Here is an 18,362-nt window from a genome sequence, read left to right as displayed (position 1 = left end):
GTAGTCCATTCACTTCAAGGTTCAAGGTATTGGGCATTCAGAGGTTGCTATGCAATGAAGGGCTCAGCCTGAAATGTCGACTGTTTACTCTTTTCCATAGCTGCTGCCTGGCCTGCTGAGTTCCTCCAGCATTTTGTGTGTATTACTTTGATTTCCAGCACCTGCAGATTTCTCTTCTTTATTATGTGGGGGTTAGTTTACTTTTTGGTCGTCGATTGGCCTCTTTGAAGTATGCAGCAGCTCTTTCCCATTGGTTGCCTTGTGTGCCACAGCACTGGAGCCCGGTTTCAGGTACCACAGAGGTATAAGAATTGCATGCTCAGGAGGCTCGCTCTCTTTTCCTTTTGCCTCCAAGGGCTCTTCACACTGAGGTAGTGACCAGTGCTGAAGAACTATTGGGAGCCCATGTGCACTCTTAGCTAAGTAACTGCTTGTTGAATATTTAGTTTTGTAGTTTGTGTAATTTGGGGGACTTAAATGTGTAGTTGAATTTTTACTGGTTGTAAGTAAATTATTAATATGCTTATTCATAATCACTGTTTTCTGTCTCACTCACCAAACCTGTGAACCTGCTTCCATGTTATAGAGGTGCTCTTCTGCACACCACTGTTGTAATGCATGGTTATTTGAGTTACTGTTGCCTTTTGCCAGCTTGAACAACACCTGCCATTCTCCTCTGACCTCTCTCATTAACAAAAACTGCCACTCACTGGATTTTTTTTTTTTGTTTTTTTGCACCAATCTCTTGAAAAAGCTTTATAAGATTGGTTAGACATGACTTGGTAAGCACAAGGTCATGTTGACTAACTCAAATCAGCTCCTTTCTACCCTGTTTAAACTCCCTCCCCCACCTTAAATTTATGTGATCTCGTATTTGACATTTCTACTCCAGGATCTTAAGCAGTTTCTGAGTATCCACTCTATCTATGCCTCTCAATTTTATGAACTGTAATTAGGTCTTTCCTCAACCTGATGCTCCAGAGAAAACAATCCTTTTGTCCAACCTCTCCTTATAGCTCATACCCTCTAATCCAGGCAACATTCTCATAAACTTCTTCTGTACCCTTTCCAAAGCCTCCACATCCTTTCTGTAATGGGGCAGCCTAACCAAAGTTTGATATAGCTGCAACATGACTTCCTTATTGTGATACTCTGTACCTTGAACAATGAAGGCCAGCATGTTACACACCTTCTTTGCCACCTATTTGTTTACGTTACTATTTTCAGGGAATTATGGACTTGATCTCCCGATCCCTCCATACGTCATTGCCATTGAGGGTTCTGCCATTAACTGTACACTTGCCCCTTACATTTGATCTCCCAGAGTGCAATGCCTCACACTTGTCCAAATTAAACTCCATCTGCCATTTCTCTTCCCATATTTGTCACTGATCTATATCTTGTTGCATCCTTTGACAGGCGTTTTCACTGTCCTCAACACCAACATTTGAATTGTCTGTGGATTTACTAACCCATCCATCTGTACTTTCATCCAAGTTTTCACACTCACGCATATATATCACAATATACACAGATCATCCTTGCAGAACACCACTGGCCCTTCTACTACTACCATTGTCTTCTACTGACAAGCCAATTCTGAATCCAAACTAGCAACTCACAGTGCATACCATGCATCTTAATCTCCTAGACTCTGAAGAACTAAGTAGATCTCTAGACTTTGGGTCATCACTTAAGTCCTTAATCAACTTCACAATAAAGAGGCAATTTAAAATGGGAAACTCTGCAAACATTCAGGTTAGACAGACCTTTCTCGTTCTGATGAAAAGGATGTGACCTGAATTGTTAAGTCTATTTTGAGTTACACAATTGTATGCAACATATTCCAGTGATTTTTTTTTCAGATCTCCATGCTGCTTTTATGAACATACAGCAAAGAACAGACCCTTTGGCCCGCAATGTTGTATCGAACCTTTAGCCAATTCTAAGATTAATCTGATCCTTTAGTCCCACATAGCCTTCCATTTTTCTATCATTCATGTGCCTGTCTAAGAGTTTCTAAGATGCCCCTAATGTATTTACCTCTACCACCACTCCTGGCAGTGTGTTTCACACACCCACCACTTTCCAAATAATAAACTTGACACCACCCATATACTTTCCTCCAATACCTTAAAATTCAGCCCCCTCTTTATTAGCAATTCACACCCTGGGAAAAAGTCCCTGGCTGTCCACTCTATCTATCCCTTTTATCATCTTGCACACCTCTATCAAGTCACCTCTTATCCTCCTTTGCTCCAAGGAGAAAAGCCCTAACCTGTTCATCATCCCCTCATAATACATGCTGTCCAATCTGGGCAGCATCCTGGTCTCGGCCTGAAACGTCGACTGCACCTCTTCCTAGAGATGCTGCCTGGCCTGCTGCGTTCACCAGCAACTTTGATGTGTGTTGCTTGAATTTCCAGCATCTGCAGAATTCCTGTTGTTAGCATCCTGGTAAGCCTCCTCTGCCCTCTCTTTCCTATAATGAAGTGACCAGAACTGAACACAATATTCCAAGTATGGTCTGTAGAAGTGCAACATTATCCTGCTGCTTTGAAACTCAACTCCCTGACTAATGAAGGTCAATGCACCGTCCACCTTTTTAACCAATCTACCACGTGCGTGGCAATTTTGAGGGATCCATAGACACGGACTCCAAGACCCCTCTGTTCCTCCACACTGCTTAGAATCCTACCATTAAGCCTGTATTCTACCTTCAAGTCCAAACTTCCAAAGTGAATTTCTTTACACTTTTCTGTATTGAACTCCATCTGCCACTTCTCAGCCCAGCTCTGCATCCTAGCAATCCCCTACTTTTACCTACAAAAATCTTCACTACACTTCCACTTGCTCATAAAAGTCAGTGTACTGTGTGCAGTGTTACCTACCTACAGGAAAGATGTACATAAGGTTAAAAGAGTGTGGATAAAATGTACAAGTATGTTGCTGGGACTTGAGGCCCTGAGTTATAGAGAAATACTGAATAGGTTAGGACTTTATTCCTTGTAGTGTAGAAGAATAAGAGGTAATCTGATAGAGGTATATGAAAGGGGTATAGACAGGATTATTGCCAGCAGGCTTTTTCCGCTGAGGTTGGGTGAGACTACAGCTAGATATCATGGGTTAGGGGTGAAAGGTAAAATGCTTAGGGGAAATGTCTTCACTCAGAGGGTGGTGAGAGTGAATGAGTTGCCAGTGCAACTGGTGGATACAGATTCGATTTCAACATTTCAGAGAAATTTGGATAGGTACATGGATTGGAGGATTATGGAGAACTATGGTCTGGGTGCAGGTGGACCTAGGCAGATAAATGGTTCGGCATAGACTAGATGGGCCAAAGAGCCTGTTTCTGTGCTGTAGTATTTCATCACTCTATGGCTGTGTTTAGAACAGATCCCTGCAGAATACCACTCATCACCGATCTCCAGGCAGAATACTCTCCATTTACAATCATTCTCTTCCTTCAATGGGCAAGCCATTTCTCCAAGTACCCCAGGATCCCATACCCCCATACTTTCTGAGTGAGCCTACCATGGGAAAAATTGTCAAACACCTTACTAGATTCCATGTACATCACATACACTGCCCTACCTTCATCAATTTGTTTTGTCACTTCCTCAGATAATTCAATCAGGCTTCTGGGGCATGACATGTCTCTCACAAAGGCATACTGGCTATCCTTCAAGGCTAGCTGGCCTACAATTCCCAGGGTTTATCTCTATTCCTTTTGTTGAACCAAGGAATAACATTTGCCATCCTCCAATGTTCTGGTATTACTCCTGTGGCAAGTGAGGACACAAAGATCATCGGCAAAAGCACAGCAATCTCTTTCTTCATTTTCTGTCATAACCTGGGATATATCGCATCTGGCCCTGGGGACTTATCCTAATAGTTTTCATAAGTTCCATCACATCCTCTTTCTTAATGTTGATGTAATCCAGTATATCAGTCTATTTTACGCTGTCCTCACATTTGTCAGGGGCCCTCTCACTGATGAATATGAAGCAAATATCCATTAAGTACACACAAGATTCTGCAGATGCTGAAAATCCAGAGTAACACACACAAAATGCTGGAAGAACTCAGCAGGTCAGGCAGCATCTGTGGAAAAGAATAATGAGTCCTTCAGGCCAACACATCTCATCAGGACTGAAAAGGAAGGGGGAAGAAGCCAGAATAACAGGGGAAAGGGGAAGGAGTACAAGCTAGAAGGTGATAGGTGAAGCCAGGTGAGGGGGGGAGGTAGGTGGGTGGGGGAGGGGAGATGAAACAAAAAGCTGAGGGGTGATAGGTGCAGAGCGTAAAGGACTGAAGAGGAAGAATCTGATAGGAGGGGAGGGTAGAGATGGGAGAAAGGGAAGGAGGAGGGGCACTAGAGAGGTGATGGGCTGAGAAGGGAAGGGAAAACACAGTTCCTCTTCTATCCTTGATTAGTCCTACTCTCTTGTTCTTCATATACATCTAGAATGGCTTGGGGTTTTCCTGAATTCTACTCAGCAAGGCTTTCTCATGCCCCCTTCTAGCTCTCCTAAATCCATTCTTAAGCTCCTTCCTCTCTCAAGCCCTGCCTGATCCTTGCTTCCTAAACCTTAGAAATGCTTCTTTCTTCCTCTTGACCAGATGTTCCACATCTTTTGTCAACCATAGTTCCTTCACCCTACCATCCTTTCCCTGCCTCAATGGGACAAACCTATCGGGAACTCCATTCATGTGTTCCCTAAACAACCTCCACATTTCTGTTGTGTATTTCCCTGAGTATATCTGTTCCCAGTTTTCTCTTCCAGGTTGCTGCCTAGTAGCATAATAATTCACTCTCTCCCAATTAAATATTTTCCTATATTATCTGTTCCTATCCATGTCCAAGCTTTGGAAAATGTCTGAGTTTCCAAAATGCTCCTCTCCCTAGTTCATTGCCTCATACCAAAACCATTATGGCCTCTCCTCTAGTTGGCCTGATGACATATTGTGTCAGGAATATTTCCTGACACACCTAACAAGTGCCCCATCTAAACCTTCCACACTAAGAAGCTGCCCATCGATATTATGGAAGTTGAAGTCACCCACGGGAACTGCCATTTTATTTCTCCACCTGTCTAAAATCTGTCTCCCATTCTGTTCCTCAGTGTCTCTGTTGCTGTGGGTGGGGGGGGGGAGGGTACAGCCCATAGTACGTTCCCTATAGAATGATTACTCCCTCCCTGTTTCTGACTTCCACCCATTCTGATCCCTCCACGATGTCATCCCTTTCTGCAGCTGCATTACTATCCCTGATTCGTCATGCCACACCTTCACCTCCTTTACCTCCCTCTCTGTCCCCTTTGAAACATATAATGCCCAGAGCATCCAGCAACAATTCCTGCCCTGGTGACACCCAATGATCCACAAAGCTGAAACCTTGCCAATTCTTCAGCCACACATTCATCTGCCAAATCATTGTATTCTTACCGTCACTGGTGGCGTGTCAGTGCAACACCTCTCTCCAATATGCAGACTTCAGACTGCACACAACTGGTGTTGCATACAGCTCCAGCAGAGCATTGATGCTCTTCTTTTGCTTCTGCTCGTTAAGGAAAGTAACCCTAGCCTCTTTCTAATCCACATTCCTTTGCCATGCAACCATTACGTGAAACTACAGATGCTGGAAAACTGGATTAAGTACAAGAAGATCAGTGGAAACAGAAATAGAGTTAATGTTTTATGTCCAAAGCATAACGTTCTGCCTGGAGACTGATATAAACCCTCCCTTCTATTAGTGCTCACTTAGCAATGAATTGCACTGACACAGAAACTGCAGGAAACACTCAAAGGATCAGGCAGCGTCTGTGGAAAAAGAAGCAGAATTCATGTTTCAGGGCTCTTCATCAGAATGGGCAACAGAGACCGAAGTTCTGTTGGAGAGCAAAGGAGAATTTATTAAGTTTGGCATTCCCTAAGTATTGTGGCAGTGCATTCCACAGGAACTAAGTGATTATTACTGCCCCAGAACTGTCAACAAAATAGCAGACACTCTAGTGGTGCTACAGAAGCCGGTAGCACAGGCACCAAACCGAAAATGAGCAAGGGCAGTGTGGCCGGGAGTCAGAAGCTGATCGAGGAGAGGGAGATGAGGGAGGAACTAAACAGTGGAAAGTGGGGCTGCAGTAGAGAGTGCATTCACTAAACCATAAGGCATAGGAGCAGAATTAGGCCATTTGGCCCATCAAGACTGTTCCGCCATTTCATTATGACAGATTTATTGTCACTCTCAACCCCATTTCCCTGTCTTCTCCCTGTATATTTTGATGCCTTTTTGGCACCTAATGGCATGGCCTCTACAACTGTCTGTGGCAATGAATTCCACAGATTCATCACCCTCTGATAACAAAATTCCTTCTCACCTCTGATGTAAAGGGATATCCTTTTATTCAGAATCAGAATCAGGTTTAATATCAGAAGTTCTATATTATCAAAGTACATACAACACTGAGTTTCTTTTTCTGTGGGCATACTTAGCAAATCTATAGAACAGCAACTAAATAGGATCTGTAAAACTATAAAGATCAGGAACTGGAAACTGTAGACAAACTGTGCAAAATGAAGATAATTAATGAATAGCAATAAATAATGAGCATGAAATAACAAGGTAAAAGAGTTCTTAACTGAGTGTAGTTACCTCCTTTTGAGTAACAACCTAATGGTTGAGGGGTAGTAACTGTTCTTGTGTTTGGTGGTGTGAGTCCTGAGGCTCTTGTACCTTCTACCTGATGGCAGCAGCAACTAAAGAGCATGGCCTGGGCAGTGAGGATCTTTGATGATGGATGCTGGTTCTCTACGGCAACGTTTCATGCAGATGTGTTCATTGGTTGGGAGTGTTTTGAGTACTGGACCGAATCTTCTACCTTTTGTAGGATTTTCCACTCAAAGGCATTGGTGTTCCCATAACAGGTCATAATGCAGCCAGTCAGCACACTTTCTACTACACAGGGAAGTTTGCCAAGGTTTTCAATGACATTTAAAATCTCCACAGACTTCTGAGGAAATAGAAGCACTGTGTGCTTCCTTCACAATTATACTTATATGGTGGGTCCAGGACAGGTCCTCTGAGATAGTGACACCCAGGACTTTAAAGTTACTGACCTTCTCCACCTCTGATCCTCCGATGAGTACTGGCTCATGGACCTCTGGTTTCCCTCTCCTGAAGTCTACAATCTGTTCCTTGGTCTTATTGACATTGAGTGAGAGGCTGTTGTTACTACACCACTCAGCTAAGTTTTCAATCTCCCTTCTGTATGCTGATTCATGACTCCTTTCGATACAGCCCACAACAGTGGTGTCATCAGCAAACCTGTATATGGTGTTGGATCTGTACTTAGCCACACAGTCATAGGTGTAAAGCGAGTACAGTAGGGGGCAATGTGCACATCCCTGCAATGCTCCTGTGCTGGTGGAAATTGTGGAGGAGATGTTTTTGCCAATCTGAACTGACTGGAATCTACACATGAGGAAATCCAGAATCCAATTGCACAAGGGGGTATTGAGGCCCAGGTCTTGGAGTTCACTGATCGGTTTTGAGGGGATGATGGTGTTAAATGCTGAGCTGTAATCAATAAAGATTATCCTGATGTATGCCTCTTTGCTATCCAGATGTTCCAGGGTTGTGTGAAGAGCCAACGAGATAGTATCTGCTGTAGACCTGTTGCTTCGGTCGGTGAATTGGAGCGGATCCAAGTTGCCACTCGGACAGGAGCTGATTTGCTTCAACACCAGCCTCTTAAAGCACTTCATCACTGTGAGGTAAGTGCCACTGGGCGATTGTCGTTTAGACAGGTTACCACGCTCTTCTTGGGCACTGATATGATTGAAGCCTGCTTGAAGCAGGTGGGTACCACACACTGCTGGACCGCGAGTTTGAAGATCTCTGTGAATACACCAACCAGCTGGTTGGCACAGGTCTTCAGTACTCGGCCAGGTACTCCACCTGGACTGGATGCTTTCCTTGGATTCACTCTCTTGAATCCCGCATGTCATCTTCAGAAACTGAGACCAAAGAATCATCAAGAGAGATGGGAGTGTGCGATGGTTCCTCCTGTTCTGGTGATCAAAGTGAGCAGAGAAGACATTGAGCTCATCTGGAAGCAAAACTCTGCTGTCGCCTATGTCGCAAAATTTCACTTTGTAGGAGGTTATGGCATTCAAACCTGCCACAGCTGTTGAGCATCCCTCATTGATTCTAGTCTAGTCCGGAATCTCCACTTTGCCCAAAAGATGGCTTTCCGGAGATCATACCTCCACCTCTTGGAGCATTCTTGATCTCCAGACTTAAGTGCCTCTGATCTGTCTCTTAGCAGGTTCCAGATTTCATTGTTCATCCAGGACTTCTGATTGGGGAAAACCCTGAATGATTTTGTGGGACACACTCACTCACAGCTGTTTTAATAAATCTCTAACCACCCTGGTGTCCTCAGATGAGTTCTTGAACGCAGCCTAGTCTCAAGGTAGTCCTGAAACTCTTCCTCCGCCTTCCAAGATCACCCCTTAGTTGGCTTGATCTCTGGAGCCTTGTCCTTCAGGCTCTGTCTGTATGCAGGTAGCAGGGGTACAGTCAAGTGACCCGACTTGCCAAAATGTGCTGTCGGGACAGAACAACAGGCATTCCTTATCGTAGTGTAGCAGTGGCATATGTCGCAAATAGTGTTGTTTTGCATCAGCAGTACAGTGAAATACACAATATAAAATTCATAAATTACAATAATTAATATAAAAATTTAATCAAGTAACATAGAACATAGAATAGTACAGCACAGTACAGGCCCTTCGGCCCACAATGTTGTGCCGACCCTCAAACCCTGCCTCCCATATAAGCCCCCACCTTAGATTCCTCCATATACCTGTCTAGTAGTCTCTTAAACTTCACTAGTGTATCTGCCTCCACCACTGACTCAGGCAGTGCATTCCACGCACCAACCACTCTCTGAGTAAAAAACCTTCCTCTAATATCCCCCTTGAACTTCCCACCCCTTACCTTAAAACCATGTCCTCTTGTATTGAGCAGTGGTGCCCTGGGGAAGAGGCACTGGCTATCCACTCTATCTATTCCTCTCATTATCTTGTACACCTCTATCATGTCTCCTCTCATCCTCCTTCTCTCCAAAGAGTAAAGCCCGAGCTCCCTTCATCTCTGATCATAATCCATACTCTCTAAACCAGACAACATCCTGGTAAATCTCCTCTGTACCAAGTAGTGCAAAAACAGAGGAGAAATTAGTGAGATAGTGTTCATGGATTTATTGTTTAGAAATGTGATAGTAGAGGGGAAGAAGCTGTTCCTAAAACGTGCATGTGTGTGTGTGTGTGTGTGTGTGTGTGTGTGTGTGTGTGTGTGTGTGTGTGTGTGTGTGTGTGTGTGTTCAGGCTCCTGTACCCATACCTCCTCCATGATGGTCGCAATGAGAAGAGGGCGTGTCCTGGGTGATGAGGGTCCTTAACAATGGATGATGCCTTTCTGAGGCATTGGCTTCTGAAGATGTCCTCAATGGTGGGGAGGAGACTAGTGCCCAGTGGCTGAGTTTGCAAATTTCTGCAGCTTTTTCTGATCCTGTGCAGATGGTGAATGCTCTCCATGGTACGTCTGTAGAAATTTGCTGGAGTGTTTGGTGACATTCCAAATCTCCTCAAACTCCTAATGAAATATAGCCACTGACGGCCTTCTTTATAATTGCATCAATATGTTCAGAGATGTTAATGCCCACAAACTTGAAACTGCATACCCTTTCCACTGCTGATCCCTCAATGAGGACTAATGTATGTTCCCTCGACCTCCATTTCCTGAAGTCCACAATCAATTCCTTGCTCTTACTCAACCAGCCGATGTGTCTCGTCCCTGTGTGCCTCCTCGTGACCATTTGACACTTTACCAACAATATTTGTGTCATTGGCAACTTTATAGATGGTGTATGAGCTGAGCCTAGCTACATTCTGAAGCTGTGCCCTCTGGTCCTGGATTCCCCCACTATAAGAAACATCCTCTCCAGGTCCACTTTATCTCGCCCTTTCAATATTCAATAGGTTTCCATGACATACTCATTTTTCTAAACTCCAGCGAGTACAAGCCCAGAGCCATCAAATGCTCCACGTATGTTAATCCTTTCCTTCTTGGAATCATTCTCGTGAATCTCCCCCAGACCCTCTCCAATCCCAGCATATTCTTTCTTAGATAAGGGGCCCAAAACTGCCCACAATACTCCAGGTGCAGTCTGACCAATGCCTTACAAGGTCTCAGGATTATATCTTTACTTTTATATTCTAGTCCTCACAAAATGATTGCTAACATTGCATTTGCTTTCCTTACCACTGACTGAACCTGAAAGTTAACCTTTAGGGAATCCTGCACGAGGATTCCCAAGTCCCTTTCCACCTTGATTACTGAACTTCCTCCCCATTTAGAAAATAGTCTATGTCTTTATTCCTTCTAGTAAAGTGCATGACCATACGCTTCCCTATACATCTGCCATTTCCTTGACCATTCCTCTAATCTGTCTAATTCTTTTTCAGGCTCCCTGCTTCCTCAACGCTACCTACCCCAATGCTCATCTTCGTACTATCTACAAACTTGGCCACAAAGTCACCAATTCTGTCATCCGGACGATTAACATATAACATGAACAGTAGTGGACCCAATACTAACTGCTGTGGATAACCACTAGTCACCAGCAGACAACCAGGAAAGGGCCCCTTTATTCCCGCTCTTTGCCTCCTGCCAGACAGCCAATCTACTATCCATGCAAGTATCTCTCCTGTAATATCATAGGCTCTTGACTTGTTGAGCAGCTTCATGTCCAGCACCTTGTTAAAGGCCTTCTGTTGTCAAGTAACCAACATCTACTGACTCTTTGGTCTAACCTGTGTTATGTACCCCATAACTGGGTTGCCAAACCGGCAGAAATGGATCACTCAGTTGGAGTCTGGATTACTGGAACTAAGAAAGTTTTATTAAAGAAATAAGCAACACAGTACTCTAATAGTAAGGATATAAATGCAACAGATTAGCATTGAATAAATACACATGTACACAGAACTAGGATAATAGGATCAATCAAGCTCTATCGTCGTCTAGGGGTAAATGACCAGTTTCAAAGTGACGGGGTTCAGTTTAGTTCAGTTCGCAGTAATCGCCGTCGCTGTGTGTGTGTGTGTGTGTGTGTGTGTGTGTGTGTGTGTGTGTGGGTGTGGGGGAGAGAGAGAGAGAGAGAGAGAGAGAGAGAGAGAGAGAAAAAAAGAAAATATGAATGAGAATGAATGAATATTCGAATCGGATTCCAAACAGACCTTCGATATTCCTCACCGTCAGCTTTCGGGCGAGCCCTTTGTAATGTCTTCTGAGGTCATCGACTGTGACCCCTCCGTTTCAGATACGATCGTTCCTCTGCAGTGAACCTGGCACCCAGGCAAGGGCGGACACACACCAGGTTCCCGCCGATCGTACCTTTCCACCCTGTGCATCTATGGCTTGGTCCTGCAACCGGCCTTCCAAAACTTCCCACCGACTTGTGAGAGACGCACCGCTTCCAGGGTCTTGTTACCTCGGGTGTCGTGTGTGTCCTGCCTTAGCAAACCTGTCCCTTTTTATCCCCCTGCCGGGGTATCGCCTGTCCATCACTTCAAACAGTTCAGGGTTCAAAAAGAAGCCGATCTTGACAGCTCTCAGACCGTGTCTCCTTCTGTTAAACTCTCCCGTCTCTTCATTAACATTTCCAAGTGCTGCCTCATTGTCTTCCTTATCTCTCTTTCTCCTGAAGACAGGTGGTAGATCAACTGTTGATCCCACTGGTGCCAGCACAGGACAGTTAACATCTTAGTCTATGTGTACTTTTTGTAACTCTCTTTCGTCACACCTGCCTGTTATTTCCTCAGGGAATTCCAACAGATTTATCAGGCAAGGTTTTCTCTTATAGAAACCACACTGATGTTGGCCTGTTTTATCATGTGCCTCCAAGTACTCAACACCTCATCCTTAATAACAGACTCCAACATCTTCCCGGACTAAATAACTTATAATTTTCTTTCTTCTGCCTCCCTCTCTTCTTAAAGTGTGGAGTGACATTTGCAATTTTCCATTTCTCTGGAATCATTCCAGAATCTAGTGATTCTTGAAAGATCACTACTAATGGCCTTCAGTTACCTTCTTCAGAACCCTGGGGTGTAGTCAATCTGGCCTAGGTGACTTATCTACCTTCAGAGCTTTGTTTCCCAAGTACCTTCTCTCTAGTAAGGTAACTTCACACACTTTTGCCCCCTGCCACCTCAAATTTCTGGTATACGGCTAGTGCGTTGCACAGTGAAGACTGATGTAAAGTACTTCTTTAGTTCATCTGCCATTTCTTTATATCCCATTATTACTTGTGCCGGACCCAGAAGTAACAGGATTTTTCCAGTCCAGATTTCTCATGGTATGCCAAATACAGAAGTGTCACATTGTTGTTAAAGAATTATAATGTGCTTTAAGCAAAGTCTAAGAGAATGGTGAGTTAGCAAGAGGTGGTGATTACTTGATTATTGTAATCAATTATGGCATTCAGAATGATGTTTATGATAAGTAATTAATTTCATAAATGAAACCCATAATCCTTCGCTCCGAGCAACACCCTCCCACAACCCCCTTTATCTTTATTGCCCCCTTCAAAACCCCCACTGCTTCCAGGAGTGGTAATATTGCCCACTTTACGAAACACTAGTTTAGAGGGTTGTGGGCCAAATGCTAGTAAACTGGATGAGTTTAGGTCGGCAGCTTGGTCAGTATGGACCAGTTAGCCTGAAGGACAAGGAGGGTCTTCACCCTGATATCGGTGTGGTGCACAGGATAGTCACAACTGGCAGCCCCCTTGGTACTTGGGCTCGTATGTTTTACCCCTCTGACTGCCCCCTTCTGTGGCCCCTCCACCTCTCTACAGTGGGGAGGGGACAGTCACACATCGAGACCATTCCCTCATCTCCCTGTGGTGGGGGTGGTGGGGGGGTGGGACACACAGACAGATACAGATTTCAGCAGGGCATTCAGAGGGAAGGGATGTTGGTGTGGACCAGGTACGCACACAGGGGCACAACTACACACACAAACACGCACACACACATATACACACACACACACACAAACACGCACATATTACATGCACACACCAGCTCCCGGTGATATCACAAACAAGCTCATTGACAGAGCAGCCTGGATCGATGTCACAAAGCAGCCTAAGTCACATGGTGAGGTGAGAACGCTGACTGGGCTCGGCAACATGGGCACCAATGTGTCGGCTAGGGACATGACAGATAGCAGATGTTGGAAATCTACCCACAAAATGGTGGAGGAACTCAGCAGGCCAAGCAGCATCTCTCAAGGGAAGTGAACCAGTGACGTTTCAGGCTGAGACCCTTTATCAGGACTGAAAAGGAAAGGGGAAGAAGCCAGGCCAGGAGCGCAGGAAAGATGATAAACACAAGAGTTTCTACAGCTGCTGGATATCTTAAGCGACGCACACAAAATGTTAGCGGAACTCAGCAGGTCAGGCAGCATCTATGAAGGGGAATAAGCAGTCGATGTTCATCTGGACTGGAAAGGAAGAGGGCAGAAGCCAGAACAAGAAGGTGGAGGGAGGGGAGGGAATACAAGCTGGCACATGACAGGTTTAACCAGGTGAGGTTGAAGGTGGGTTGGAGGAGGGTGGATGAAGTAAGTAGCTAGGAGGTGATAGGTGGAAGAGGTACAGGACCGAAGAAGAAGGAATCTGATAGGAGAAGAACCTGGTTTCTTTTGATGATGGATCTTGCCTTCTTGAGGTCACACATCCTGAATATACAGTATATACGTCAGGCACATACATATAGCTAGGGTGCCTAAGATTTTTGCACAGTATTGTATTTGTCAATGTGGAGTGGAGAGCAAGTTTGTAAATCTGACAGGAGCAGAGGATGTTGGGAATGGTGAGTGTGGAGTGCCGTGGGAGGGGTGAGGGACAGGTGGCAGAGAAGGAGTGCCAGGGGTGTAGATACACCCAGCCCTGAGACACCAGGAAAGGTCATTTGATTCCAAGCTATTGGTTTATTGATAATTACAGAATGTATAATATCTCTGGTGCTTCCCGCTCCTTCCTCTCTCCCTTTCCCTTTTCCCAATCATGATTCCCTTCTCACTGTCCCATTTCCACTCCGTTCAAAATAGAGACCCATATCAGAATCAGGTTTATCATCACTCACATGTGTCATGAGTTTTTGGGGGGTAAATTACTAAAAAGGAATTTGAGGAGATTTGGTATGTCACCAAAGACACTTGCAGATTTCTACAGATGTACTGTGGAGTCCATTGTAACTGGTTGCATCACTGTCTGGTATGCTGGGGGGGAACTATTGAACAGGAGTGAAGCAAGTTGCAGAGAGTTGTAAAATTAGTCAGCTCCATCTTGGGTACTAGCCTCCATAGAAGTAATGCCTCAAAAAGATGGCATCCATCATTAAGGACCCCCATCACCCATGACTTGCCCCCTTCTCATTGCTACCATCTGGAAGGAGGTATATAAGCCTGAAGACACAGACTCAACATTTCAGGAACAGCTTCTTCTCCTCTGCAATCAGATTACTGAATAGACAATGAACCCATGAACACTACCTCTCGCTTTTTGCACTACTTATGTAATTTATATTTTAGATAAACTTATTATAATTTTTAGTTTTTATTACTATTTATTGCAATGTACTGCTGCTGCAAAACAACAAATGTCACGACATTTGCTAGTAATATTAAACCTGATTTTGGTTCTGATTTTCAAGGACCCCTACCATCCATCCCACAATCTCTTTGACCTCCGACTGTCAGGCAAAAGGTTCTGCAATGTAAAAACAAGGACGTTTTGGCTGGGTAACAACTTTGTCCCCCAGACCGTAAGAATTCTGAACACCCTGAATGACAGCGCCAGTAACAGTAATAGTTATATACATATATAACATATATGTTGTATATGCACTTTATGTCAATTTGTATGCCTACAGAAAACTTTTTCATCTGTTAATATAATTTTATGTGATGTATGGTACTGTGCAAAAGTCTTAGGCATCCTAGATTTTTTATATAAAATTTGTTTTAGATGTTTATTTTTTGTCTTCTGCATTAGTGTGTCAGTAGAAAAGAGCAAATTTTAGATTTCCAAACTTCCATTTTTCAAAAAAATTACATGTTACAGAGATTTTTATGTATTTTGTTAAAGAAATAACACACTAAGTAACAGGCAACTTTTCAACTAAAAACTTGATAACATATTCTGTTGACGTCAAATTGAAAAGTGCTCAAAAGTTAGTTCAATGCTAACTTCTCTGAAGCAGTTTGGCCTGTAATAGGCACAGTGCATGATTAAACAAAGATAACTTACAGGTGCTAATGATCAATGACTTAATGAGATAAATGAACTAAACAGATTAACTGAAACAGAAAAAGAAACGTGTGTAGAAGGAATCAAACTGGGTGAAGGACAACCAGACTAAAAGGTGAGGATGTGGCAGATGTGACAATTTAACTTTCAAATCATTAATTCTTACACCTTGGCAAGAGTGAGACACAAGGTGGTCATCCTGCATCAGCAAGGTCTCTCCCAAGCAGAAATTTCATGGTAGACAGGAGTATCAAGACTCGCTGTCCAAACTCTTCTGAAGAAGCACAAGGAAACAGGCAGGGTTGGGCACCAGAAATGCAATGGCTAGCCATGAAAACTGAGTGATGCAGATGAGAGATACATCAAAATGATGTCCCTTCCAAATTGGAAGAAGTCCAATGCTGTTATCAGCTCTGGCCTTACAGAAACCACTGGAACCCAGGTACAACTCTCTATAATCTGGAGATGTCTTAACAGGAATGGTTTTCAAGGAAGAGCTGCTGCCAAAAAAAGCCATTCCTCCAAAGTTGAAAGCTACACACAAAAGCATAAGCTCTGGGGTGGCCAACATTGGCAGCAAGTGCTCTGGACTGATGAGTAAAAATTTGTTTTTTTTTGCTCAAACAGGAGGCACTTTAGAAGAACTGAAGAGCACTATATGAATGAGTGTCTGCAGCCAACAGCGAGGCACGGTGGCGATTCCCTGCCATTTTGGGGCTGTATTTCTGCAAATGGGGTTGGTGATCTGGTCAGAGTTAATAGAATCCTCAATGCTGAGAAGTACAAGCAGATTCTCATCTATCACACAATGCCATCAAGGACACGTCAGATAGGTCCCAAGTTTATTCTGCACAGGACAATGACCCCAAACACATGGCTAAAGTCATAAAGAAATATCTTCAGCAAGAAGAACAACAAATTCTGCAACAGGTAATTAATTAATTAATTAATTAGAATATCTTTATTGTCATTGTTGTGGAGCAATGAAACACAGTTTAGCAGTTCAACGTTTTGCACAATGACAAAGAATATATACATAAAATAAACTCTAAAACCTCAGGAGTGCAGTCCAAAATTAATAATATATGGATGGGGGGGGGGGGGTAGGACTATTACACACCTGCCACTCCTGGAAGTGTGATGCATTTAGCTGCCGCCGTCTTAGGGGGGGGCAGGAGAAGGGAAGGGGGTGTTATACATTTCACTGCTTGTGGGTAGAAGCTGTTAAGGAGTCTCTTTGTTTTCGTCCTTAATGCTCTGTATCTCTTCCTAGAAGGTAGAGGGGAAAGCAGGTTATGTCCAGGATGAGTGGGATCCTTTGAAATACAAGTAGGCTTCTTTTGAAGTCTGCCAGTATAAATGTCTCTGAGGGAGGGTAATGTTGTGCCAATAACCTGCTCTGCTACCCTCACCACTCGCTGCTAGTCCTTCCTGTTCTGTTCTGTGCAGCTGGCAAACCACACTGCACAGCAATACGTCAGGAGGCTCTCTATAGTTGTCCAATAGAAGTTGATCAGCAGGTGATGAGGGAGGAGAGCGTGCTTTAGCTTCCTTAGGAAGTAGCGCCTCTGTTGGGCCTTCCCCACCTGATAAGAGATATGGGCAGTCCAGGTGAGGTCAGCCGAGAAACTTGAAACTCTCTACTCTCTCCACCTCTTTCCCGTATATGTGCAGAGCAGAGTGCTCGACGCGCTTTGATTTCCTGAAGTCTACTATCAGCTCCTTGGTTTTTGTGATGGTCAAGTCCAGGTTATTATGACACCACCATTCTGTCAAATTCTGTACCTCCTCTCCCTATTAGTTGTCTCATCACAGTCTGATATGACACCTATTAGGGTGGTATCGTCAGCAAATTTGACAATGGTGTTGGTGGAGTGAATGGTAGACCAGTCGTGGTAGATATATCCTCCATAGAGCCCTGATCTTAATATCTTCGAGGCTGTCTAGGATTACCTGGCGAGACAGATGCAAACGAGACAGCCAAATTCTGCAGAAGAACCATGGCAAATTCTCCAAGATGTTGGGAAGAACCTACCAGCAGATTTTCTTATAAAACTTAGGTATACAATGGTATACCTAACAGAATTGATGCAGTTTTAAACGCAAAGGGAGATCACACCAAATATTGATTTGAGTTTTTTTACTGTTTACTGTTCTTTATAATAATTTTTTGATAATTAGAAACTTTTCATTTCATTATTTTTGAAAACATTTCACTTCTACAGAATCTTTTTCCCAGTGTCTGACTGGTTACCTTATTAGTCCATTTGATGGTTCGGATCCTTCTCAGGCTCTGGTTGACGAAAGCCTGCAGTTTTTGTAGTGACTCATCTTTTATGGATTACTGAAAAGGGGTCTACGGGAACTGTGGCACCTCCAAATCTCATGATAATGTCCCACAATTAATAATAGTTTTATTATAATAGTCTTTTTAATAATAGTTTTGGGGCAAAAATCCAAATCTCCACAGTATGACACATGCCCTCTGCCCCTGACAATCTTTGGATCAGTTGGAGAGCCCCATGTGTTTTGTACACACACACACACACACACACACACACACACACACACACACACACACACCTTGGATAGTCCCAGTCCCCGAATGTCAGCAAAACTAAAGAGCCAGTCATTGACGTCAGGAAGTGGGAAGGAGCGCACACTCATGGATGGGTCAATGATGCTGAGGTGGAGACAATTGGCAGTTTCAAGTTCCTAGCTGTAAACATAATCTACAGCTTGTCACAGTCCAGCCACATGTACAGTACGATCAAGACAACACACCAGTGCTTCTACTTCTCAGAATGTTGAGGAAATTCAGTGTGTCCCAAATGAACCTCACCAGATTTTACTGATGTATCATAAAAAGCATCCTCTGCCCAAAAGGACTGTATTCCTCTCCACAGATGCTGCCTGACCTGCTGAGTTCCTCCAGGATTTTGTTTGAGTTGCTCGGAATTTCCAGCATCTGCA

The sequence above is a fragment of the Mobula birostris genome, chromosome 10 (assembly GCF_030028105.1).
Source record: "Mobula birostris isolate sMobBir1 chromosome 10, sMobBir1.hap1, whole genome shotgun sequence".
In the NCBI taxonomy this organism is placed as follows: domain Eukaryota; kingdom Metazoa; phylum Chordata; class Chondrichthyes; order Myliobatiformes; family Myliobatidae; genus Mobula; species Mobula birostris.
Note: the sequence above shows the minus strand (reverse complement) of the source record.